This window comes from Bombyx mori, chromosome 14, assembly GCF_030269925.1.
Source record: "Bombyx mori chromosome 14, ASM3026992v2".
NCBI lineage: Eukaryota > Metazoa > Arthropoda > Insecta > Lepidoptera > Bombycidae > Bombyx > Bombyx mori.
This window is the reverse complement of record NC_085120.1, coordinates 862,598-889,442: the sequence shown is the minus strand read 5'-3', so window position 1 is coordinate 889,442 and position 26,845 is coordinate 862,598. Positions and strand designations below refer to the sequence as shown.

At 41.5% G+C, this 26,845-nt stretch overlaps 2 long non-coding RNA genes across 2 annotated transcripts; both read right to left on the bottom strand.

Moving 5' to 3' along the window:
* Positions 1-842: 842 nt before the first annotated feature.
* Positions 843-11,669, bottom strand: LOC134200061 (uncharacterized). The gene is made up of 4 exons (XR_009974800.1): positions 11,000-11,669; positions 10,606-10,772; positions 1,756-1,866; positions 843-907 (listed from the first exon to the last, which is right to left on the bottom strand). It is a non-coding gene; the product is annotated as an uncharacterized LOC134200061 (long non-coding RNA).
* Positions 11,670-24,266: 12,597 nt separating this feature from the next.
* On the bottom strand, positions 24,267-26,594 carry LOC134200069 (uncharacterized). The gene is made up of 2 exons (XR_009974809.1): positions 26,373-26,594; positions 24,267-25,505 (listed from the first exon to the last, which is right to left on the bottom strand). It is a non-coding gene; the product is annotated as an uncharacterized LOC134200069 (long non-coding RNA).
* Between the last annotated feature and the right edge of the window lie 251 nt (positions 26,595-26,845).

The following is a 26,845-nucleotide window of genomic DNA, read 5'->3' as shown; positions in this document are numbered from 1 at the left end:
ACTTTCACAATGACAGGGTAAACCTACAGTTTCGTTGCATATACCGACAGACCGACTGACCGACTGACTGACTGACAGAGACTCACTGACTGAGACGGACGGAATTACTGTCTGACACGGAATGCCACGACTCTGTCTACGTACCGCCATTTTATACTGTGGCGTTACGGAGTCTACCCTTCGTTTCGTGATATTTATCAAAACAACATTTCATCATTTAAAATAATAATCAAAACCACCGTCTTAATATTACTAAAGTCGTTATCCACGACATACATATTATTAAAAAATATAGCAATCACCACCCAAAATATGTTAAGGTTGGCTTTCTGAATCGTCGTATGACTTTTGCGTTTTGATATAAAATTGCATTTCGTTGCAAGAGAAGCCGCGGGCGCAGCTACGAGTACTTAATGAATAAAAAATAATGAATTTTTCTTAAATTTTATCTATATTTCTTTCTTTAAGATTATTTTTTCAGCTATAAACGCTGTATATAGTTACAGAATATGACATTGGATCTTATGTATCAAGGTGGGTGGCGGTATTTATGCCTAATGGAACGTGAGCCCAAAAAAAAGCTTCCACTTCTGGGCATAGACATCGCCTAGGCTCGCCGCGATGACTACAAAGTCTAGACAACGACACACACTAGAACAATAAAGGCTCGTAACTAATGCATTCTCGAATGCTTCTATTTAATTTAAAGTTCTGTCACATACGATTTCCGGTGACTACGTCCCTGTCTCCGCACACAAGATGCCAAGGCGCAATTACGTCTGTATGCTTAGGATGGTCCTTTATTTATTATCTTGTTTGATATGCGGTAAGTGAAACAAAAATTTCAAGTTCTGTTTTTGTATTTCTTTGATGATGTTTGTAGTTTTGTAAGATTGTGTAGTCGTATCTGGGAAACAAATTTGAAGTCTGAGCTTTACATAAATCACGTACGAGGACTATTTGACGAAAAGTCTAGGTGTGAGCTTTTTTGATTTGTTCTTTTTGTTGTTGTTTTGTTTCTTGAATGTTTCTTCGGGTTTAAACGTGCTTTAAGAGTGGTTTTGTTATTTTAAATTACTCAGACGTTCGAGCTCACGATCAACCAGCAGCAGCAGCTTGGCTCTGCCCCTGGCAATTGCTGAAGTCCATGGCCGACGGTAATCACGCACCTTCAGGTAGGCCGTATGCTCATCTGCCTAGAAGGGCAATAAAAAATAAAAAAATAAAACTGGCGTTAAGTGGTTACCGGGGCCCATAGACGTCTACAACGTAAATGCCGAAATGCAACCTGCACCTTGCACCTTGAGACATGAGTTCTAAGATCTCAGTTTTTACAGAACAACGACTCTGCTCCACCGTTCAAACTGAAACGCATTACTGTTTCACGGCAGAAATAGGCAGAGTGGTGGTACCTACATGTGCGGACTCACAAGATATCCTACCACCAGTAATTACGCAAATTATAATTTTACGGGTTTGATTTTTATTACACGATATTATTTCTTCACCGTGGAAGTCAATCGTAAACATTTGTTAAGTACGTATTTCATTAAAAAAATTGGTACCCGCCTGCGGGATTTGAACACCGTTGCATCGCTAGATACGAATGCACCGGGCGTCTTATCCGTTAGGCCACGACGACTTCGAAACTTTCATTTCACAAAGTTATTCCTTCAGCGTGGAAGTCAATGGTGAGTATTATAAAGTATGTATTTTCATTAGAAAAATTAGTGCTTTTTTATTGCAGTGGCTTACCTGATCGTGGGCCCGTCGCAAGTGGAGATCGTTGATCTACTCGCCATTCCGGTCGCTATTCAAGCCTCACTGAAGAGTAGAGATTGCTCATGATCATCACCACACAGTGCGCTGATAAAACAATTTTCGAATCAAAAAAATAGCATTACAATATGCCCTTAACAATTCATGATATTTTACGATGCCGCAGTCAGTTTAAAACCGTTGTACGCTAAACGCGCGTTTTGAATCCTTTTTTACGGGGTCCTGTCATTTATACTGAACCCAGTTTTATTCGAAGCGTTTAAAATGAAAATTCACAACACGACCGAGAGTTTCCCGCCATAACAAAGCCCAAGGAATGTTTCTTTAATGCAAATCCTGGCCGTGCAACTTCAGTAATATGTTAATGTACATTATGAAGAGTAGCTTTGTTAAAGCAAATGTATGCTATTTTGTTAAAGAATAAAATGAATTTCTTTTGTAATCTTCTAATGTCAATTCATTGGGCGCGTTTTATAAATGTGAAATATAATAATTCGGCTCTTTGATTTTAAGGTAATTTGCTGGTGTGTTAGATGCCGTAAAATCTTGTAACGATGTCATGTGTAATGATCATTATTTATTGTCATTCTGCGATATCAGAAAAACCTGAAACACTTATTTTATTGCGCAAATCAGTGATTTAACTGACGGCATATCTGGTGTTAAGTGCCCATGGACATTGAGGATTTTTTTTTTTTTTTTTAAGTCTGTCTCAATAGTGCAACTGGAAGGCACGAGTACTTTTCGGTAAAAATGGGTTGGTTGAATCAATAGCCACTTATATAGGATCAAAATTCGCCACATAACTAGTAAAACAACTTTTGAAATCACAAGAGAGAATGATCACGTAAAATGTGTTTTTTATTATTGAACCAGTTACTTTGTGTGTCATCACTGAAACCCCCAAACTATGTTGAATGGGTAACAATGTCCATCGCACATTATTTCACAACAGCCACCGAATATTCGAGATAAATTTTAACGCTCACAATTTTGTTTGGCGCGTTTTCGATAATCGATTAGAAGTTTATTCATTCGTGATAGACTCACTCACACCGCTACGAATAAGATGTAAAGTGTGAATAGGAGTTTAGTGCCGTTGAAAACACAATGTATCCACCTAGGCTAAGGTAGTCGTGTGTGAATGTATGAGGCGAACCTTATTTAAAAAAAGGGATGTTATAGCTACTGACGATGAAGATAGTGTAATTTATGGATGCGAGCTGTGGTACGCCTATTGTTGGGGTCCAAGGGGAAGTTTGTAGAGTTTTATTTTATTTTATTTATTGGGTACCAACATGTTATACATCTGCACAGAACATGACAGGTTTCATATACCTAGTCAGGTCATAAATTCTGTCACATGTTTAATGTAAAATAATTGAAACAAGTTCATTAATTATATAACCATTCATATACCAAAATGAACTTAACAAAACAAAGATTCTTATGACACTAAAGTTTATTCAAAATGACCTCCGTGATTTTGAATACAGGCCTACAATCTGCGCGGCCAGTCGTCTATCGCAGCACGAACGAGGTCCATGTCAATATCGGCGGCTGCCTTAATCAAGGATGTCTTGAGTGACTCCAAATTGGGATGAGGCTTTGAGCACGCCTTTTCCTCCAAGTGTTGCCATATCTTGTAATCTAACGGATTCAAATCTGGACTGGAGGAGGGCCAGTCTTCGTGCCGGATGAAGTCGATTTCACGCGCCGCCAGCCAGTCTTGTGTGCTCTTCGCTCTATGAGCTGGCGCCGAATCTTGTTGGAATACCCAGTGCCTGTTATTGAACATGGTATGAGAAACAGGTTCCACAAGGTTCGTCAGGACTGTATTTTGATACACAACTGCATTCGTTTTTACACCTTTCTCACAAAAATGTACCTCTGTTAAGCCCCAATAAGAAACTTCCAACCATACCATGAGCGAGGATGGAAAATGACCTCGTTGGACACGCGGAATACGGTTGCTCGCTTCTTCACTACTGTGTGCGTACACCTTATCATTTTGTTTGTTGTAGCTCTCTTCTACGGTAAAATTTTTTCATCCGAAAAAAAAAAGTCCCGATATTTTTTTCCCGCGTACCGCATCAACAAAGCGCGGCATCTCTTCAGTCTCAGGTCCATTAGACGAGCATTCAAACGATGTTCTGTTTTTCTTCGATATGCCCGAAGCCCTAAGTCTTCATTTAACACCCTTTTCACCGTGGTTCTGCTTAACCCCATCTGCAGGGCCAGCAGTTTCTGCTTACGTTTGGGATTTCTTTGAATTCGCGCCTTCACAGCTTTTATCACTGCTGGAGTCCTAACAGACCGAGGGCGACCACTTCTTGACCTGTCATCTACACTAGAGTCTTCATTGTATCGTTTGATGGTACGATAAACGAATCTTTTGGTTATATTCAAATTTTTCAGTATGTTAAAAATTTGAATTGGCGCGTAACCGCAACGATGCAACGCAATAACCGCAACACGGTCTTCTTTAAGCGTCCACTCCATATTTGTGTAATGAGTAAAATTCTAAAAGTATACATTTTTATTTTCATGAACAATTCGAAATTCGAATTCAATAAACTTTTTTGTGGCCACCATTCTAAAAGAAAAGTTTTTACTGTGTGACAATACTTATGACCTGACTAGTTACATTGATTTACTTTAACTAGTAGGTAAGCTCACGGGGCTCAAACCTGACGACGTTGCTAACACGAACCCTAGCAAGAGCCGTGCTTCGCAGAATCTACCAACGGATCGGAAACACGACCCACTGAGAAGATCCAGTGAGAAACTCAGTGGGCTGTGTCTGAGGGTTAATTTACGGGACGAGAACGGTGACCGGTGCTTGAAGTACCTAAAAGCACCGTTAGTGGATCGGGAGGATCCGAAATGACGTGTTTTGGGTGACGTCGACTGCTTTGCATTCTTTCCGCAGGATCGGGAATGTAGTTACCGGCGGCCACGATGAGAGGGTTCTCGTGTTGTGCCGGTTTATCGAAGTTGAGACAATTACAGGTACCGACTGCATACATTGAAAAAAGAGTTCCAAAATAGTATGTTGTTTGAGCACCTTTATCTGTATATTAGTACGTGAAGCAAAAACTTTGTATCCCTTTGTACGAAAATTGCGCGGACGGAGGAGTATGAAATTTCCCACACTTATAGAGAATATAGAGAAGAAGTGCACAATGCTTATATTTTTTAAAAATACATTAAAACACTAAGGAAAACATTACACACACTATCGTGTATTTGACGCAACTTCTTCTTCTTCTTCTTCTTCTTTGTCGTTTCCTCATTACTGAGGGTCGTGACCACCTTGGTCCAGTTTTTGCACCAGCTTCCTCCAATGTTGCCTGAATTCGGCCTGCTTAATGGCGCCCGGGACGCTTGACGCAACACATACGTCATAGACCTATATAATAGGGACACGACATATTGTTCTATACGTATAACTGCTTATATAAATAGCACCCATTTTGAAGGCACACACATAAAAATATATCTATCTCGTTATGTTAGTTACAAATGGTTCATGTCGCATATTACGTTGCGGTGTGAATATTCCAGTAGATCATCAATCAAAACTCACGTTTTGAACATACGTTTTTTGCTTTAACTTCACCGAAACTATTTTTTAATATCTGACACCAAAAAAAGCATCGGTTTATCATTTTTTCACATCGATATTTTAGTAAGGAAACTTTTTTTCGCATCATTGATCTGCGCTGCTGACCTTGTCAAACTATGGGGTCAGTTTACGATCCTTTCTTGGAGTTTGGTATTAAAATTCCCTTTGGTTGTATTTTATTTATATTAACGGTAGGCAGCGGCTTGGAACGACGGTAACCACTCACCATCAGGTGGGCGGTACGCTCGTCTGCCTACTAGGACAATAAAAAAATTGTTTTACCTGAGCTTACGACACCAATCACGGAGGAAAAAGAAACATGAGAATTTTTTATGTTTCTTTTGTTGCATTTAATGTTCGCCCATTGATCAAAATTTAAAATATATAAACACTATTGCCACCTAAAAACTTAGATTCATTTCTAGTACTTAATAAATGTTCAATTTCGTTTTGTGAATAAAAATACTATTCCGAAAAGAAAAGATTATTGTAAATAATAAATCTCAACAGTAGCTACTTAAAAATCGATTGAAATAAATAGATCAGAAAATAGTACTTAACTGTAAAACCGATGTAAAATTGTAATTAATATTAATCGAATAGTTTCATTTTTATGAAATACTAGCTGACCCGGCAGACTTCGTAATGCCTCAATCGATAAATAAAAGACCTAAACTTTTGTATAAAATAAACTTAAAACAAACAAAAGGAATCCGTCCGACGGGGGACACATTAAAGGAAAAACAAAATTGTTATTTTTATTTCATTACGAGCACTTCCATATTTATCTACCTTTTAAACTATACTGTAACTATACTTGAGACCTTAGATCTTATAACTCAAGGTGGTTGGCGCATTTACGTCGTGGGTGTCTATGGGTTCCAGTAACCACTTAACATCAGGTGGGCTGTGAGCTCGTCCACCTACCTAAGCAATAAATAAAAAAACCTTCTCTGGACTAACATAAATAATTCAAGACCAAAAGTGAAGTTGAAGTGTTCGTAATAATAATTCACGTTTTTCTGTTCAATTTCGTTCTGGACAATTTTATATTATATTTTCCGATAAAAATTTCATGATAACTATTGAATTTCGAATTCGTCTTCGGTCCGTGTAAATACAGAGTCTCGTCGTCCGTTGCCTATTGTGCCGATTTCTGCCTCATCTGAATACGTGTCGAGAATCCAGACTTCATTGAAAATGTTGAATATTATAGGTATTATATTGGCTTTATATTGCGTTTAATATCTTATACCTTTAAACGAGCAATTCTTGTATATTAATACAATATATATAATCTGAATCTCGGAAACGGCTCTAACGATTTTTATAAAAAATAGTATACAGGGGATTTCGGGGGCGATAAATCGATCTAGCTAGCTTATTCGTGTTTTCAATAATCAACTCTTCCCGATATCTATTAGCGAATAATAATACTATTTTTCTTAATTGAGGGCAACTAACCGCTTTAAAGAAACAACAAGATGGCGTTATAAAAAAAAAAAAACGAGCAAAGCTCGGTCATCCTCTAGTATTATTTACGTGTGATAAAACACAAATTGGCATTGTGTAACCATAAAAGTATTTGTTACTAAATCTGGATAAGTAAACGTATTTACAGGCAACCTTTTTTTTGGAACGAAGTTCCTTATGGGACGATGTGGAGGGATACCCTAAACGGGAAAAAACGTCCGTAACGTAAGATTTTTATTAGTAATGCACACAGTGTACGCGTTAACTTTGTAATAACGTACAAAAAATAACCTTTTTTTTATCATTCATTGACCACGATCTCAGAGCGTTCATTTGCGCAATACACTAACTCTTATGCAAACAACCGTGAATGAAGTGTACCACAATAAGTTCGCACGTTACCGAATGACCGTAGGTTGTTGCGAAACCTCCAGTTTTATTTTCTTTGCCTCGAATAGAACTTAAACTTAATATTTTTATAATAAGGAACTTCGTTCCTATCCGGTGTCCCACAACATCACACATCTTTTTTATAGCATAGATGGGTGGACGAGCTTACAGCCCACCTGGTGTTTAGTGGTTACCGGAACCGTAGCGTGCTATTGATGAAACCTTATTATTCATTATCAGACGAGCCGTGAACGCCTGTCTTATCTAAAAACGTCATAATATTTATTTCTTTAAATCGTGCTCCGAAAAATTCTCATTTCCATTAGAGTAAAACCCGTAAGAAGCACGAATACAGTGCATCTAAGTGCTGAAAGAATTGCGGGGAGTGGTTTGGCAGGGGTGGTCGAAATGTAAGAACGAGGGGGTCATATTGAGTCCCGGTTAAAATGTAATTTATGTTTCGCGCTTCGACACAACCCTAGTGTCTCATCATCAATCAATCATCATCTTGGCACATCGCAATATTTCAACAATATGTTCTTATGCGATAATTAGGTCAACTGTTTTTTTTTATTGCTTAGATGTGTAGACGAGCTCACAGCCCACCTGGTGTTAAGTGGTTACTGGAGCCCATAGACATCTACAACGTAAATGTGCCACCTATCTTGAGATATAAGTTCTAAAGGTCTGGTCTGGGCTGGTTCTGGTCCAGCGGGGTATTCCGGGACACCAGCGGAACTGTCTGAGCGGCCTGATGGGCTGTCGTACCGAGACGGCCGACGTTTTAGAACCTTCTATTCGCCTCGAAGGCTCTGAAACGGGCTCCTTGGGGTGTGCTGCGCCGTCTGGTTGTAGTGTTGACCGCGGTAACCCACTTACTTCATCCGGGTTCTGACCACGGAGGGGATCGGACGCTTGGCGAAGAGTGCAGTGGAGTCGTTTAGTGGGTAGGTCCCTGAAAACATCCTTGGGCCCGCGGTCTCACAGTCGCGGACCAGTCCCACATACCCGCGCGCCCCCTAGGCGCGGGGACCTCGTAGAAGGTTCGGCCCAGGGCAAGTAAAAAAGAATCTTCCTTTTTTTATTGCTTAGATGGGTGAACGAGCTCATAGCCCACCTGGTGCTAAGTGGTTACTGGAGCCCATGGACATCTACAACGTAAATGCGCCACCCACCTTGAGGTATAAGTTCTAAGATCTCAGTATAGTTACAAAGGCTGCCCCACCCTTCAAACCGAAACGCATTACTGCTTCACGGCAGAAATAGGCAGGGCGGTGGTACCTATCCGCGCGGACTCACAAGAGGTCCTACCACCAGTAAAACGTTCCTTGACTATAAAGTACAAAAACTACTAAGTATTCTAATCGTTGAAAATAATAGAATTACAATGAAAAACGCGATCTCATACCGCGTAGTTTTGATTACTTTTTAAATTATTTCAAGATTTCCGAGATCCCCAATCTTTACTGTATCGAACTCAAATATATAGGTAATTTATTAATTATGTAACGTATAAAAATACATTGAAACTGCTTCGCGAAAGATATGGGGAGGATACTGTTTATTATTGCAGAGTCACAGGCTCCAAATAAATATAATCGATTTCGGCGCGTCCAATTCATTTAATGACCCACGGAATTTTTCTAATTTGGCCCTGGCTCGGAACGTGCCGGATCTGTAAGTCCCACAGCGAAAACTCAGCCCGGCCCTGATCGACTAACCATAAGTAAGATCACTGTAACCTAAAATGTGTTTACATTAGATATTGCTGTTTGTGTAACAATTCCGAAATAACATACAAACAACTAAAAAAATTCGTATCCTCGTATCTTTCACGAGAAATGTTTTTCTTCCATTCTTCGTTGTGAAAAGCGTATAATTTTGTTTTAACAGGAAACTTGTGTGCGGACATGTGATGCTAAGAGAGAAGATGCATGTGACTAGGAGATGTATAGAAATGGTAGTGCAAGATAGAGGGGGAAGAGGTCGACCAAAGAAGACATGGATGGAGTGTGTGAATGACGACAGAAGAGAGAGAGGAGTGAGTGTTGAGATGACGACTCATAGAAGAGAATGGAAGAGAAAAAATAGCTGTACCGACCCCACCTAGTGGGATAAGGTGGAAAAAAAAGAAAAAAAATGGAAACTATCGGTATTACAGCTTGATTGTAGTTCATCCAGACCGTTTTGAATAATGACAGCGAAGCCATGAATTCAAATTCAAATTCAAATTCAAAATAATTTATTTCAACTTAGATGTCAGTATGACACACTTGTTGAATGTCAAAATACAAATAACAATGTTAACTCTACCACCGGTTCCAAAAAAAGCCACAGTCCTGAGAAGAACCGGCGAAACAAACTCAGCGGGCTTTTTTTTTTGTTTTTTCTCAAATATTTTCTTTTTTTTAAATAAATAGAAATATTCACAATAAAAGAAAAAACAAGTCAAAAAAATACAATTAACTTGATGAGTAACGACTTTCAAGAAAACTATTTAAATATGAATAAATGAATAATAAATGAGAACAAATCACACACGGTCATCCGGCCCCAATTTAGGATTCCCTGTGCTGTGGGTGCCAGAGACTGACATTCTTATACACATTTTTAAATATTGTTCTTTTTATTGCCCTTGCAGGCAGACGAACATATGGCCCTCCTGATGGTGAGTGGTTACCGTCGCCCAGGAACTTCAGCAATGCCTAGTTTGTGGAGAGTATTAAGCAAACGCTTAATACTCTCCACAAACCTCGTTTGAAGAAGGACATGCCATAGCTGTCATTTTGACCTCTTGTGAGTCCGCGCGGGTAGGTATCACCACCCCGCCTATTTCTGCCGTGAAGCAGTAATGCGTTTCGGTTAAAAGGGTGGGGCAGCCGTTGTAACTATACTGAGACCTTAGAACTTATACCTCAAGGCGGGTGGCGCGTTTATGTTGTAGATGTCTATGGGCTCTAGTAACCACTTAACACCAGGTGGGCTGTGAGCTCGTTCCACCCACATAAGCAATAAAAAAAAAACTTCGTAGCTGGCTTTGGTTTCTACGTCGGATCGATTTTGTTCAGCCCGGTCCACTATCTTTTACTACTAACTTTCGTCTTGTCTCGGTTATAGCAAGCCAAAATATAAGGCTTGTTGTTTCTAGACGAATCAGTAGATTTCCCATGTCATCTCCATTCTGTGCGAGAATGATATTATCATCAGTGTATCTCAAATCATTAACCACCTCTCCCCCAACTGATATAACTTTGTGTCCCATTCTTCTAAGATAATGCGCATAATGTACTATTTGAATTGAAAAGTAACGGCGATAAGATACATCCTTGACGTACCCCACCCTGGATTTGGAAGTTTCCTAAAAGGATGTCGTCCATTTTAATCACTGCGGTACTGTAGCATCGCCTCCTTAAACGTATTATTAGACGGGGCAGTACACCCATTTCCGCACGTATCTTCCAGAGGTGTTTCAATATGACCGTATCTAATGCTTCATGGGAGTCTGCAATATATGGGATGGAATTAAATTCCTTGGCCTTTTCATTATATTGTATAATATATAAGAATTTGTTCGCGGATCCATCTTCCTTAAGCAAATCCTTGCTCAGGTGCGATTTGCCTCGAGAGCCTTGCCGACAGTCTTGTGTCGATAATGTACCTTATTCTACATTATATCCATTCTAAAACTGAAAATCCAGTTTTGTAGCGACTTGAATATTAAAAGCTTACCTTTATTCATTTTATTTTTGAACTTCGATCCAATATTGTGAAAACTCATTCAGCCCTTTGGTCTGCCTCTTGTCGAACAAATGTCATTAGAATATTCAAACGTGTATCGATTTTTTACCTTTGGGGATACAAAACAGTATTAAATTAATTGAAATGAATTTAAAAGTTGTTAGTCCGAGTCGGCACGGTAGTCCCTGGGGTGTGACCATTCAATTAAAAACTTTAAAAGTTATTTTTTATTATTATACCATAGCTTCATTTTATTTGGTAAAGTTATCGTTCATTGTTGAGCATTTGAAATCAAATCTAATTGTTCAGAGTCTGACAATGCAACGTAATGCATGCCGTTCAATAATGGTGCTTAAAGAAGCATTCGTTTTCCAACGATGTCACAAGAATCATAGATGTAGCTTTAAAGATACAGTAAGAAAGCAAACTTGTTCATCACACGAATGTTTGCCCAAGGTGGCAATCGAGCCCACGACCCTCGGCCCAATAGTCAAGCATGCTAAATAATACACCACCCAGTCAATCGAAAATTAATGGTTATCCGATTTGCCTTGAATATAACTATCAACTCCCATTCTCCCATACACCTAAACAATATTTCTTGTAAATTTGAAAGGACGCCTCAATAAATTCATAATGGGGAAACTGATTCTCGTTAACAATTGGCCACTCGCTACCGCGTTAGGGACACGGCCCAAAATTATTTACGAAAACGACCAGCATTATGTCTTTTTGTCAAAATTACTGTGTTAATTTGTAAACAGAAAGTTCTTTGCTAATGAATCTCTAAGGGGCCGCAACATGAATTAGATTCAACATTGCTCATAGAAAACTGTGGACATTCTACGATGATGTTTTTTACAGTATTCTATTATAGTATATGACGGAGGAGATACAAAAGCAATGTTTTTAAAAAGTGTGACGTCAGCACTAGTGACGTCACGGTTATTACTTTCTTGATGGTGACTCATATTTGGGTTACTAAAAGAAAACTTCACGAGAACTGCGTATATTGCACGAGAAGCGTAACAACTTTACAGAGAGATCCGTACAGTACAACGGCTCGGACACGAATGAATAAACGCTAGACAGCACGGCCGTATTTATAGGACTTCGTACACGTCAGCGTGTTTACGTACACGTCAGCGTGTTTACAAGTATTAAACACGTGAGCGTGTTTACAAGATTTTAAAGTATTGAAATTACAATAAAAGGGAATGTTTAACATTAGTTTCTTATCACAGAGTAATTAGTTGATGATCAGTAGGTAAATAGTCATATTTGCGCCGACACGGCCATTCTGACAGACGGTGCGCGCTCTGCACCGGCCTCGTTGATTCTCGTAGGTTTTTCTTTGATTCTCATTGACCTGCAGGAATAAAAAGTTTCTCTGAGTAGCGCATCTGTTATACTTGCGTTACTTGTAACTATGTAGGTTTGAGACTTATTAATGCGATTTGATTGTAGGGTTCTCGGAGGGTATCGTAGGGTTCTCGGAGGGTATCGTAGGGTTCTCGGAGGGTATCGTAGGGTTCTCGGAGGGTATCGTAGGGTTCTCGGAGGGTATCGTAGGGTTCTCGTAGAATTCTCGGCGGTTCTCGTAGAGTTCTCGGCGGTTCTCGTAGATTTATTTAAGGTGTTCGGATAAGGATGTTGTGTAGTGTGATGTTGTGGCGTACACTGTGGTACTTATGTAGTGGGCGTACACTGTGGTACTTATGTAGTGGGCGTACACTGTGGTACTTATGTAGTGGAATTTTAGTAATCAAAAATAAAAACTTATCTTTGAGTGTTGATTTTGTTGCTCGACCATGCTGATTTGTGAAGTAGATGTATAGGCTCATCGGCTGTTGCTGGAGGTAGTCTTCTTCCGCCGATATGGTTAAATGGTCTCCAGGTTGTTGCTGAGCGGAGGCGGCATGTGATCCCACTTCTGATGACGGAGGAGATACAAAAGCAATGTTTTTAAAAAGTGTGACGTCAGCACTAGTGACGTCACGGTTATTACTTTCTTGATGGTGACTCATATTTGGGTTACTAAAAGAAAACTTCACGAGAACTGCGTATATTGCACGAGAAGCGTAACAACTTTACAGAGAGATCCGTACAGTACAACGGCTCGGACACGAATGAATAAACGCTTTTTTTTTTTTATGATTGAAAGTTTACTGGTGGCCCGAAGGCCTTTCCAGTTTCACCAGGACAGGTGGGCGAGCAAAGGCTCAGCCAAGAGGGGTGGGATTTGCTAACAACTGCCCGAGCGCCTCCGAAGGAGACCTAACAACTCAAGAGCAATTGTTTCGCGAATGAATCTACTACCGGATCGGAATCGCGACCCGCTGAGAAGATCCGGCGAGAAACTCAGCGGGCTGACGCATGGGTTAGGTTGCACGTCGACCTCTTTGTCGAGTTCGACGAGTACGGTTACCGGGGTCCCTAAGCCTGCCCCTAGTATTAGAGCTGAAGGCATCTAATGCAAAGGTTATTGGATCTGATGGATCCGTAAGGACGTGTCTAGGGCGTCGACGGTGACTGGCTCCTGCATGATCAGGATTCGGGGAGTAGTCAGCGGCGGCAACGATAAGGCGATTATCATGACGCATAGCCTTATCGAAGTATCGTTCCGACGCTGACTTCATGTATTTCCGAATTGATTCGAGGCCCAGGTCGTCGTGTAGGTCAACGTTCCTCACGAACCACGGAGCCCCGACAGCTAACCTGCAAAAGCGGGATTGTAGGGATTGGAGGGTGTCTATGTGTGTGCGGGCCGCGTGAGCGAACACCACACTCGCGTAAGTCATGACGGGCCTTATGCAAGTTTTGTAAAGTGTCACCTTGTTCCGAAGGGACATTTTACTCCGCTTACAGATCATGGGGTAGAGTCTACCGAGAATAAACGCGGCACGGTCACGGACTGATTTTATATGCGGGCGGAATGTCATCGATGCATCCAGGGTAACGCCCAGGTACTTGACCTTCCTGGCCCAGGGTATGGGTTGTCTAAAGAGAGTAATCGGGGGTGTGAGATTCCTCCTCCTAATCCGGGAGGAAATCCGTGTGGAGCTTCCCCTCTGAAATAGCACCGCAGTACTTTTCGCTGGGTTGATGTCTATGCGCCATTTTCGGAACCACTGTCCTAGGGCTAGGGCTGCGCTCTGAAGCTTCTTCGCGATTAGGGACTTATTTCTACTAGAATAGTAAACAGTAGTGTCGTCGGCGAATAAAGCTAAATGGGTCGGCGGCGACCGGGGAATATCGTTGACGAATAAGCTAAATAGGAGGGGTGAGAGGACAGAGCCTTGCGGGACTCCAGCTGTGAGAGGTCGTGGGGAGGAGCGGGTTCCCTCGACTCGATATCGAAAAGAGCGGTTCGACAAGAAGTCCCGTATGATGAGCACGAGACTATCCGGCACGCACATGTTGAATAGTTTGAAAATCAAACCATTGTGCCAGACTTTGTCGAACGCTTTTGCGACGTCGAAGAAGAGAGCTCCCGTGTATAACGGTTTTGGTCGATTAAGCCCCACAAGAATGTGCTCCGTGAGGCGGTGCACCTGTTGAACGCATGAGTGATTTGTACGGAATCCGAATTGTTCATCGATGAGAATGCCCTTGGATGAGACGAAGTCTCTGAGGCGTTTGTAGAGCAGACGCTCATACAGTTTGCCTAGAGACATGAGGAGGCTAATCGGGCGGTAGCTCGTCGGATGATTTTTTGGTTTACCGGGTTTATGTATGCCGATAACGTCCGCTTCTTTCCACACCGCGGGAAAGATACAGTTCGCCATAGCGGCATTGAAAATAGATGCCAACATCACGATGAGTTGGACGGGTAGAAGTTTAATAACGCGGTTGGATATACCGTCGGAACCGGGAGCCTTGCGAGGACGTAGGTCTTTGATCAAGTCTTTAACTTCCATCGGGGTGACGGGTGGTAACGCATCAAAGGGTGGCAAGGAGGCTCTGCGTTCTACCTCACTGTCTACTAATTCTACATGAACAGGGTCCACGGATTGAGTGCTGGGCGTGCACTGGGTTTGCAATGTATCGGCCAGCAGCTCTGCTTTTTCGTCATCATCGAACGCCGCGAGTCGGCCTGAGGGGCCTACGAGGGGGGGCATAGTTACTACCGTATCCGATTTGAGAGTACGAGCTAAGCGGTAGTAAGACCTTTGGGAGGGCGCGAGTCCTTCTAAGAAATCAGACCATCTGGCATCTCGGACTTCGGCGATGCGAGACTTTACGTCGCGTTGTAGGGCACGCATTCGAATACGATTTTCCGCGGTAGGATACCTGTCGTAGGCGCGTATCGAGGCGTTCTTAGCTCTAAGGAGTTCCCTAATATCGTCGGACAATTTGAAGCGGTGAAGGAAGTCCTCCGCTACAACTTGTTTCGATGACCTATCTAATGTCGAGGTGATGTGTGACGTTAAGATGTCTATGGCTTCAGCGGTATCCTGAGGAGACGGGATAGAGTCCGGGTTAAACGGGAGCGATGGTGGATCAGATTCAGCCAGGCTGATGACCAGCGTGTGCCAATCCACCACAGTCCTCGTGACGGGAACGGAATCGGGAGCGCGACCGAGCTTCATAACGACGGGACGGTGGTCTGAATCTAACTCTGAAACTACTTCGATCGAGTGTAAGCGCAGAGTTACGTTTTTTAATAACGCTATGTCGAGTATATCCGGGCGATGCGCGATATTTAGCGGGTAGTGAGTCGGGGTTAGCGGAGCGACGATATCGAAGGCGAGATCATCGACTAACGCGTCAAGCCGCCTGCCATTCGGGGTTGTGGTGTGTGAGTTCCACCTGATGTGTTTACAATTTAGGTCGCCCGCCAGAATGACAGAGCTCCCCATACCGAGCAGCGCCTCGATATCACTGCTTAGAACGATCTTATCCGGTGGAAGATAAACGGACGCGATAACGATCGGCGCGTGTCCCGTCAGTGAGATTCGGCACACTGATGCTTCGATATTAGCGAGCGCGGGAGGATCGAGCGGGACGCAATGCAGGGCTCTTCTATAGTAAATGACGGTACCACCACCACGGGCAGAGAGCCTGTCGTTCCTGACCATGTTATAGTTCGCGATTTTAGGGTCACGGCGCGCGGGCTTAAGTAGGGTCTCCTGCACTAAAAAGATATCAATTTGGTGGTCACGCAAAAAGTCAGAAACCTGATCACGTTGATTTGCGAGACCGTAAGCGTTAAAAAATCCTATCGTTACGGATAGGGGCTTTATTCTACTTATATACGCCATTGATTACCGGCGGAGTGAGGGGAGGACGTACGTATTTAATGACGCGTATACGTCGGCGTATTCCTGCACAACGGCGATAAAGTGTTGTGCAGTGGAGGCAGCGCGAATGGCGTCGCCCAAAGCGTTAACGCGCTCAAAGTTGATTGACTGAAAGAAGTCGATCGCTAAAGCGAGATTGTCGGACGCGGTCGGAGGGCAAGTCGCGGGAGAGGGACGAGTCGCGGGGGCGGGACGAATCGCGGAGGAGGGAGTTGTAGCCGTGTTCGTGTACGGCAGCGGTTTTGCCCAGGCCGAGACACTGGGCACCGCCGCCGGAACGAACGCTGGCTTAGCCTGCGACGCAGAGGGTGCCGAGGCTTTGATGTCTGGGCCGGAAGCTCGGAGGCGGTTTTGGCGGGCGACGCGGCGATTTATTTTAGGGGCTCGGGGGCAACCACGGTAATTCGCGGGGTGACCCTGTGTTCGACACAGGACGCAGCTAGGCGGTTCCGTCGCGGTTTTTTGGTCGCGAGCGCAGAGGGCCGTGGCGTGATCGCCCAAACACTTAACACATCGGGGGCGCGCGTGACAGTTACGGGAAGAGTGCCCGTACAATTGACAGTTATGGCACTGGCTAGGAGTGCCTTTTTTATGGGGGGCTTCGACAGCGATACCAGAGAGCCTACAGACGGTCTGTGTGTTAAAGATTTTCTTACCCTCGGGGGTAGGCTGGAGAGCGACTAGAACCATATTATATGGCTCCCTACCGCGACCGGTGTACGCATACGGTGCACAGAATTCACTGGTAGGCCTTGTTCTAACAGGTCGGCTTTTACGAGCTCTACATCTAACTCTTTAGGGATTCCGCGTATTACAACGCGGAGTTCGCGCTCCTCCTGGAGCGTATACGTATGGAAACTTATACGCTCCTTACGGAGGTAAGAAGAGAGGGCCCTATGGTCGTCGGGTGTTTGAACCTTAATTTGAATGCCGTTCGCGAGGTTACGGGCATTCGTGAAATTTATATTTTTGGCCTTAAGGGCCAGGCAAACTCGATCCCAAGCTGCCTTCTCCTGAAGGATAACCGGGAGTCTGAGGGCGGGGGCGCGACGCGTTCACGGCTTTGCTAATTTTAGCGGCCGCGGGAGCTCGAGACTCCGCGGCACGCTTCTTACCCTTCTGTACCAGGGTGAATCCATCCGTCGATGAGGCGGGGGCGAGGTCGACCTCCATGTCCGAGTCAGAGTCGGAGCACGAGGAGGCGGGTGCAGGCGACCTACGAGCAAGTGTAGGTGTTTTAGAGGGCGCGACGGAGGCCGCGGATGATCGCTCAGCTGAAACGATGGTCACGGCGGACGACGCAGCAGCTTTTCTCGCCAGTATAGGCGACACGGGAGCGGCAGGCACGACAGAGGCTGCGGTGCTCAATGCAGAAGCTCTGCACGCAGGTACAGGCGACGCAGGAGCAGCGAGCGCGGCGGAGTCCTCGAGAGGGCTCGCAGTGTGATTGGCCTTGAAGGCCAAAAACTCCGAGGCGAGCTGTGGGTGGCGAAGTCGGAGGAATTCCGCGAATACAGCGTCCATGATCGCTGAGTACCCAGGTGGGGCGGCCCCGGGTCTTGAAAACACTCGCCTTGCGGCGAGGCCCCAACTTCTCGGACCTGAGCGGTTCTATTGAACACAGTTGGCAATGCGGCGCGATTACTACAGGACAAAGAAAAAGCACAACAAAACAGAAATTACGAAAAGAAACAAAACAAATAAATACTTGCAGGAAACCACTTTGTCGGCAGATGTACCACGAACACAGAAACAACAAAAGGAAACAAAACAAATAAAAACTTCCAGAAAGAGCACTTAGTCGGCAGATGTACCACAAACACAGGCCGCGCGAACAATGGCCGGGCTAACAAAAGCCGGGCGAACAAAGACCGGGCGATCGAGTGGACGATGAGCACGTCCGCACGTGACGGGTGCCTCTATCGGAATGATGAATAAACGCTAGACAGCACGGCCGTATTTATAGGACTTCGTACACGTCAGCGTGTTTACAAGTATTAAACACGTGAGCGTGTTTACAAGATTTTAAAGTATTGAAATTACAATAAAAGGGAATGTTTAACATTAATTTCTTATCACAGAGTAATTAGTTGATGATCAGTAGGTAAATAGTCATATTTGCGCCGACATATATATTTCGATTGCTTGGTAAACCATTTCGGGACTCATCTAGTGTTAAGCGGTGATCGTAGCCCATAGATCCTGAATGCGTAATCCGCCTTAATACATTAGGTGGAAATCTTAATAATAAAACGGCTATCCCAATCTTCGTTCTAGGATAGCCATGATGCTGGGACTTATCGATATGGACACGCAATATGACCTTAGTAAATTTGCAAATCACCAAACTTAGGGCATGTTCAAATGGGGCTAACCAAATTACTCTTTACGAAGAGCCGCCTCATTTAGGCTATGAAGTGACATGTTTGTTACATTCGTGAATCTCAGGGTCATCAGGCAGGCTATAAGAGTATCTGGCATAACTGGCAACTACAAATGAAAAGGTTGAACCCACGTTAGGCTAACGCCGTCTTGTGGTTGTTTTCATGTACACCACGTTTTTTTCCTCGTGCATTGCCAGAGATCACTAATATCACGTTTTTTTTTTTTTTTTATTGCCCTTGTAGGCAGACGAGCATACGGCCCACCTGATGGTGAGTGGTTACCGTCGCCCATGGACTTCAGCAATGCCAGGGGCAGAGCCAAGCCGCTGCCTACCGCTTAATACTCTCCACAAGCCTCGTTTGAAGAAGGACATGTCATAGCGCTCGGGAACCACCGTAGAGGGGAGCTCATTCCATAGCCGGATGGTACGTGGCAAAAAAGACCTCTGGAAACGCACTGTGGATGACCGCAGTGGCTCCAGGTAGTATGGATGAACTCTACTCCGGTGGCGGGCGGTGCGATGGTAAAAACGAGATGCCGGTATCATCTCGAACAATTCCTCAGAGCACTCCCCATGGAACATACGGTACAAAATATAGAGGGAACCGAAGTCCCTCCGCAGACCCAGAGGATCACGTACCATCCAGCACTGGAATGAAATCCTTTCCATGGTGTTTTCTTTGCGCTTCCTTCTTCAAACGAAGTGAAAAATAAGGTCCAAGGAAGCAGCAACTTGGCTTTGGTAACGTCTACGGACTTATCAGTCTACTTTCGTGGTTATCTATAAAAACAGCAATAACATAGAAAGAGAAAAACCTACCGCCTCCACTATTGCAGCTTTCCTCTTACATTCGTAACTCGATGGTGATGACCCAAATCCCTATTCTATTTTTTACGTCACACAAAACGGCTCCGTTCTGTGATAAAAAACATTTTATGCATCTCCTGATTTATGAACTCTATGTCGTAATTTCTCATTTTTGGTCCTGTTAATGACACGGCCCTACATCAGGTGTCGTGGCTTATCTCTTTCCGTGAACAAAAGCAGGTTTATATGAAACCATAATGCGTTTTTAAATGCCTTTTAAATGAGTAATTATAATCTATGTTACGAAGGTTTTTACCATTTCACTGGGCGGTAGCTATCATACAACGCAAGACAGATGCTTGAATCTCGCTTACGACATTTTCAAGATAAGCTAGCATATAACTTATATTGTTATGCTGGTAAGAGTGACGCCATCTATGGCCGAATAGTCGAACGTATATCGAAGGATCTAGTAGCACCTAGAACGCTCGAGAAGTACACCGCCATCTATTGTCAGATAGCGGAAACACAATACTAGAGATGTATGGAATACTCTCGATAATTCTAGGGATGAGGTATCGACTATAAAAGGGTTACAGGGATGGCACGCAGTCAGTCAGTAATCGGAACTACTCGAAGCGAAACAGCGAACGGATCACCTGAAGCAAAGTGGAAGAAACGGATTGAGGATTTTAAAGTGTTTGAGAAGTGTTTTAAGTGTTGAATACTGTTTTTAGTTGTAATTTGGTGGAATTTATTTATATTTTTCCCCAGCGCGTAACAATATACAAGCTCCGAACTACAACATTCGGACCGTCGGTCTACCGAGCAATATCACCCGCTCGGTGAAAGATCTTCCCTTTGTCGTATACCTGTTTATACCATTTTTATTGCACTAACTAGCTCACGTACAACTTATGTTAACGTAACATCGCATCGGCAGGATACACCATGGGACATTAATGATATGGAATTCTCAAGTGTGTTGAAGTCTAGATTATCAAACCCACATTACTGTTGAAATAGGCTTCATAGGCTGGAGGGCCTATCCGTGGAGGCTTACAGTACCAACAGTAGATTCCTGTTAGCAATCGTAATAGCTAACGCTAATAATAGTAGCTAATGCTAATACTAATACTAATAGCTAATAGTAAAGAACTAATGTCCATTCTCTGGTGAGCACTCAAGAACCCATTCGGAGAGATGCGATGTTCTACACCTAATTATTGTGAACTCTATCTTACATATGTGTGTTTTGATAAAAAAAATTCACTTTAAATCCATGGTTTTCATAGCTCATGAAGACTAATAATATATTTTACAATCCATAATAACGAAAATTTATCATTACTAGTGGTCGCCCGGTAGTCGAAATTCGACTATAATTAATTGAAATTATAAGTTTGTACAATATTATGATTCTATTGTCATATGTACGAGTCATGTATAGTACAGAGCACGCGCGCATTCACATCAGCACTTTTACATCGCTTTACTCAAACCGTAGTATAAAGCGCCAGTACATGTTCAGCACTCATATACAGCGGTACTCACCACATCAACATACATAGATAGAATTAGTTACTTTTTTTTTATTGCTTAGATGGATGGACGAGCTCACAGCCCACCTGGTATTAATTGGTTACTGGAGCCCATAGACATCTACAACGTAAGTGCGCCACCCACCTCGAGATATAAGTTCTAAGGTCTCAGTATAGTTACAACGGCTACCCCACCCTCCGAACCGAAACGCATTACTGCTTCACGGCGGAAATAGGCGGGGTGGCGGTACCCACCCGTGCGGACTCCCAAGAGGTCCTACCACCAGTGATTACGCAAATTATAATTTTGCGGGTTTGATCTGTATTACACGATGTTATTCCTTCGCCGTGGAAGTCAATCGTGAACATTTGTTGAGTACGTATTTCATTAGAAAAATTGGTACCCGCCTGCGGGATTCGAACACCGGTGCATCGCTACATACGAATGCACCGGACGTCTTATCCTTTAGGCCATGACGACTTCTTACTTACTTGTTAGCGAAGTATTATAATAAACGGATATTCTTTGACTATCAGTGATTTCTTCCTATCTAAATATCAAGTTGTGTACGCCACATTCAGCAGCGCATACAAAGACTATTATACTTCTTTAATCACAGATTTCGCCAAGACTAAACTTTAGACAAATATTAATAAAGACAAAACAACATTTAATCTATTCTCAATTTGACCAGACTATAATCAATAAGAAAAGTTTGACAATAAACAAATAGTATGCATGCGTGTGTGTGTCAATTACATAGCAGTGTGTGTAATGTTTTTATTGATCTATTGTATTTTTATGCTTAATTTAAAAAAAAAAAATATTCTGCACTCCTTCTCTATATTCTCTAAAAGTGTGCGAAATTTCATACTCCTCCGTCCGCGCAATTTTCGTAAAAAGGGGTACAAAGTTTTTGCTTCACGTATTAATATATAGATTGTTAAAGAACAACAAAAAGCTATTGGCTATGCCAAAATTTTGGGCCAAAGTCCAAAAACAGAGCAATTAATTATTATTGAAAAGTTTAATCGTAGCTGTGTATGAATATTTTCTATCATAATTCACATTCGGTTTTTTTACAAAATGCTTTACATTTTCCTGTCTATCTTATAATTACTTTATACCTAATTACCTTATAATTACTTTATATCTAATTATGTTATGATTACTTTATATCTAATTACCTTATAATTACTATTTTTTATTTATTAGTAACTAGCGATCCGCCCTCGCTTCGCTTCGGGGACTGTAATTATTGTTGATTTTATAAAATTTTCTTTTATACAAATTGGCACCTGAGCTAGCGCCTTGAAAATTCGCATTTTCGGTTGCTTTTAATCATAACTATTCGAATATTTGTCCAAATAATGTAATGTAAAATATCTATGTAAAATATCATCTAATTGATAATATTTATTTAAGGGTGGGCCGACACCTATTGAGGTTCGCGGGGATCCGCTGGATGCAGGCAGCGCAGGACCGGTCTTTGTGGCGAGGCTTGGGGGAGGCCTATGTCCAGCAGTGGACGTCCATGGGCTGATAGAATAGAATACAAAAAAAAAAATTTATGTATATGTTTTTTTTATTGCTTAGATGTGTGGACGAGCTCACAGCCCACCTGGTATTAAGTGATTACTGGAGCCCATAGACATCTACAACGTAAATGCGCCTCACACCTTGAGATACAGTTCTAAGTTCTCAGTATAGTCACAATGGCTGCCCCACCCTTCAAACCGAAACGCATTACTGCTTCACGGCAGAAATAAGCGGCAGAAATATGTATTTATTTAAGTACGAATATTTGTATCTATAAATATTATGTATGTTATATATATACATATGTTTAAGTACCTAATATCACTATAACACTACAGCTGCCAAGATACATCCCTGCACCCCCCTAAGGTAGACTGTCAGAGAATGTCTATGTCATTAAGTCCGCCTTTATACTGTAAAGTATATAATGTTATAAATAAATAAATAAAATACAAAGTTTGTCTACTTTAAATGCCAGATGCGATAAAAGTGCTTATTTTATTTATTTTGGCGATAATGGCTTACACACAAAAGACAGATATATGCTGTCGAGGACTTGTGTAACTTCAAAATTTTTTGCGGTTTACGTCAGAATAGCTCGCAGACGGCAGATTTTTTTCCTACTTACTTGACGCTTATTGTTATATTTTGGGTGATTCACAGTATGTCTTTATAAATTATAGCTTATGTGTTATTCTGATGTGTGTAAATTTTAGCAAAATCTCTTCAGTAGTTTTTGCGTGAAAGAGTAACAAATATACATCTATACATTCTTACAAACTTTCGCGTTTATAAAATAACATTATTACGAAGTAGGATAACGCCAGAATATCGGGAATCCATTAGCAAAATAGTGATAAGAATTCATTCAATGATAGTATTTATAATCACACTATTTCCTCTCAATGACCTTCTACATTTCTTTTTGCCAAACATCTAATCATATTATGTTTTGATCTTACTTCTAATACGTTTTGATCGCTAAAGAAACTTAAAGAATGTCATCTGTCTTTTGAAGGAGCATTGTATAAAGCAAGTTTGCTTCTTAACTTAATAATCTTTGTGTAAGCCTTTGAAAATCCTTTTCGATTCTCAGAATGACATCAAACATATGTCTATTGGGCGTTCTTGGATTGTGACGAGTCGTTTTCATAACTAGAAGGTAGATTTGCGATTTATTTGTCTCGAATACAGTAAAATTGATCTATCATCATGGTATTATTATTCTAAAATAATAACCAATTATTGTAATGTTTTTTCAGATAATTGTTTTGTAAAATTTGTAAAATTAATTGTGAAATTAATAAATGACTCACGTATTCCAAAATATATTGCTTAGACACAAGGGAGAATGGCTATGCGTTGAAAATTAGCAACACAATTAGAGGCAGATCGTATATTCATTAATTAGCGACTAACTCTCTGGTGCACTCTCTAACTTACTGGTGGTAGGACGTCATGTGTGTCCGCACGGGTAGATACCACCACCCTGCCTATTTCTGCCGTGAAGCAGTAATGCGTGTCGGCTTGAAGGGTGGGGTAGTCGTTGTAACTATACTGAGACTTTAGAATGTATATCTCAAGGTGTGTGGCGCATTTACGTTGTAGATGTCTATGGGCTCCAGTAACCACTTCACACCAAATGAGCTCGTCCACTCATCTAAGCAATCAAAAAAAAAAATTGTACGACGAACATGTTTATTTGCTATATCGGGGTACTTTTATATCTAATATTAAGTTGTTTTCATTTAGGTAATATAGTTTTATTTATTTATTAGTCTACTTGAAATTGTTAGTTTAAAATGTACAATTTTCGGGAAATAAAGGTATTATTATTATTAACTTTTCTGAATGAAACATTTCAACTATGCCTGTGTGTATTTTTTTACCTATTACACAAAAAAAAATCAGCATAAAAATTTCGGTTCGGCTCGGTAAAACTTCCATGTATTGTGTGTTTATATTGCATAATATATTTTTCTAAATAAGTTTAATCACAAATCTATCGTATTGAAAAATACCGTGTTATACTACTTATTCGTATTCTCATACGGTTATAAAATATCAAAGCATGTCTTGACGAGGATTTACTTCGTGATGTGTTTCGACTTTGAAGTTAGTAGTATTAAGTAAGTACCAGTAGTAATTACCATTTCGACTATAAATGAACAGTAAAGCTATTATGGTAAGATATGGAATCAACTACAATCCAATAGGCTAGTTTATTCTCATCGTATCTGAAGACCTTCAAGCCAGTTTTTCGGTTTAAGAAGGTCATGTAAGCTAACACGGATTTTTCTCACGGATCGTTTGGAACCTCTGGGTCTGCGGAGGGACTTCGGTTTCCTCTGTATTTTGTACCGTATGTTCCATGGGGAGTGCTCTGAGGAATTGTTTGAGATGATCCCCTCATCTCCTTTTTATCATCGCACCTCCCGCCATCAGAGCTAAGTTCATCTATATTATCTGAAACCGCTGCGTTCATCGACAGTGCGTTTCCAGAGGTCATTTTTGCCACGTACCATCCGGCTATGGAATGAGCTCCCCTCCACGGTGTTTCCTGAGCGCTATGACATGTCCTTCTTTAAAATAGGCTTGTGGAGAGTATTAAGCGGTAGGCAGCGGCCTGGCTCTGCCCCTGGCATTGCTGAAGTCCATGGGCGACGGTAACCACTCACCATCAGGTGGGCCGTATGCTCGTCTGCCTACAAGGGCAACAAAAAAAAATTACAATAAATTTGATACCACAAAACAAATCCTTAGAACCTAATCGTATCTTGCAAAATGCATTTCGGTTCGAATATACAGGCCCGGGACACGATCGCGATTGATACGGCTTCAGAAATAGCTAGTAAACTTCATTCCGAGGTTAAATCTTCAGACAAAATTGTTTTCGAAGAAAATCAAATCGATGGATCTTCTGAAAAGATTTGAAGATATTAATGTGTTTCTTTTATCTGATGTTTGCGGGTAGTTGCAGATAAATGTGACAACTGTGTTGAATATATGCATGATAAAATTTCTTCATTTGTTTAATTCTTTAGCTTGCGTGGTCTTGTCGGCTAACGCTTTTGTTATTGTGTCATGTTCATATTGTGTTATGTAAATAAAAGAAATCTGTCAAAAGATCTTAAATTTTGTATCACAAAATTTGGGCTTTTGGATATTCATTTCACAAGATTATATCCACTACTAACTGGTTTTTTCTTGAACTCCTCCTCATTTCGAAAAGACTGAATTTTTTGTATGTATTTTAATTTTAATTTAATGCTGGTGCTTCTCATGGGGTTCCATTAAAATTTTATCGAGATTAAGCGGTTGTTTTTGAGTTATCCTTAATGCATTTTTAATTGACTTCGAACTATACTCCCATTTTAATTTGTTCAAGTCAGTATTGTTTTTTTATTAAAGCTTTATATTATGTATAGTATAACTATTTGCAATTCAAAACGCATTACTATTTCGTCTGAGAATTAGGCATGATGGTGGTATGCAATTTGGCATTAAAATACTTTTACTGGTGGTAGGACCTCTTGTGAGTCCGCACGGGTAGGTACCACCACCCTGCCTATTTATGCCGTGAAGCAGTAATGCGTTTCGGTTTGAAGGTTGGGGCAGCCATTGTAACTATACTTGAGACCTAAGAACTTATATCTCAAGGTGGGTGGCGCATTTACGTCGTAGATGTCTATGGGCTCCAGTAACCCAGTAATGGACGGGGACGCATCATGGGAAAAACAAAATTGTTATTTTTATTTAATTCCGAGCATTTTCATATTTTGTCTACCTTTTAAACCTTCTCTGGACCTCCGCAAATAACTCAAGACCAAAATTAGCCAAATCGGTCCAACCGTTTTCCAGTTTTAGCGAGACTAACGAACAGCAATTCATTTTTATATATTATACAGATATAGATAAGATAAGAACATTTAAAGCACTTTATCTCTTTTAAAATTAAACAGTAAACAGTATTAATAAACTATAAAAACTGAACTGTATTTTTGCTCAATGACATACTTCACTCCATGACACTGAGTGACACTGAAGAAAAATCCTTTTTAAAAAATTAAAGAGTATTAAATAATAAGGGTATAAAGGATTTTCTTTACATATTTTAATAATAAATAGCTAGACAAAGAGCAAACAAACCTGTTCGTCACACAATGTTTGGTGATTGCGGGAATTGAACCCACGACCCTCGGCACAACAGGCAAGGCCGCTAACCACTACGCTACCGAGTCAGTCAAATGTATGAATAGA